The sequence below is a fragment of the Vigna radiata genome, chromosome 2 (genome assembly GCF_000741045.1).
Source record: "Vigna radiata var. radiata cultivar VC1973A chromosome 2, Vradiata_ver6, whole genome shotgun sequence".
Classification (NCBI taxonomy): Eukaryota; Viridiplantae; Streptophyta; class Magnoliopsida; order Fabales; family Fabaceae; genus Vigna; species Vigna radiata.
In genome coordinates, this window is record NC_028352.1 from 14,110,242 (window position 1) to 14,111,173 (window position 932).

Consider the following 932-nt stretch of genomic DNA (forward strand, 5'->3'; position numbering starts at 1 on the left):
CCTCAGTAGATGCTATCCCAGTAGCACTCATCAATAAATGTTGTCAGTGACATCCATCAGTAGATGTTTATTCACCGTCCTCTTTCATAGCAACATCCATCAATAGATGTTGTAGAAGCATCCATCAGTAGATGCTATCATCACTGTCATCAGAAGAAGCATTTAACCTAAAAAACTCAAACAAAAAAAATCAAATCCAAATCACACAAATAATCAATTAAAAAGAAAAAGTTAGTGGTGAAGGTTGAAAAACAGTTATTTTCATATGTCAATTTAGACCAAATTACACCCTTTACTACTTAGAATCAAGCAAAACTCAATAAATGAGTCTGTAGAGAGTCAAAAGCTGTTTTTAGCGATATTATGCTTGTTTTGCATTGTTTTGTAGTATTTTGGAGAAAATGAAGATTGGAGTTGAAGATAAAGGTCGTAGACTCAAGAAAATAGAAGAAAATTGAAGATTTGAAGAGTCTACGCACCGCCCAACGGCAACTTACACCGCTGGGCGGTCCTGGGCGAGGAGTAGACACTAGCGTTGGCGCTGGGCGGTTTTGAGGGAAACCACCGGGCAGTAGACCCTACCGCTGGGCGGTTTTGTGATTTGTGGGAAACCGTCGGGTGCCACACTTGTTCCGCCGGGCGGTTGTCTGTTGGGCTTGGGCTTGTTTTTTGTTGCGTTCCTCACCTATAAATACCCTTATTGCGAGTTTAGATGCATTCTTTTGACAGAAGGGGGCGGCCAGACCTAATTTTTCTCTCTGGAAAGGATCTCTTGGATGCTTAGGCTCCTTTTCATCTTTTCTAGGGTTTGCTTTTCCATTCTTCATCCATTTTTCATCTAGATTCACCATGAAAATGGTGAACTAAACCCTATTGTTGTTGGGGGAAACAATGTAATCTTTTGATACTCTCTTTTATTGAAACTCTTGTTT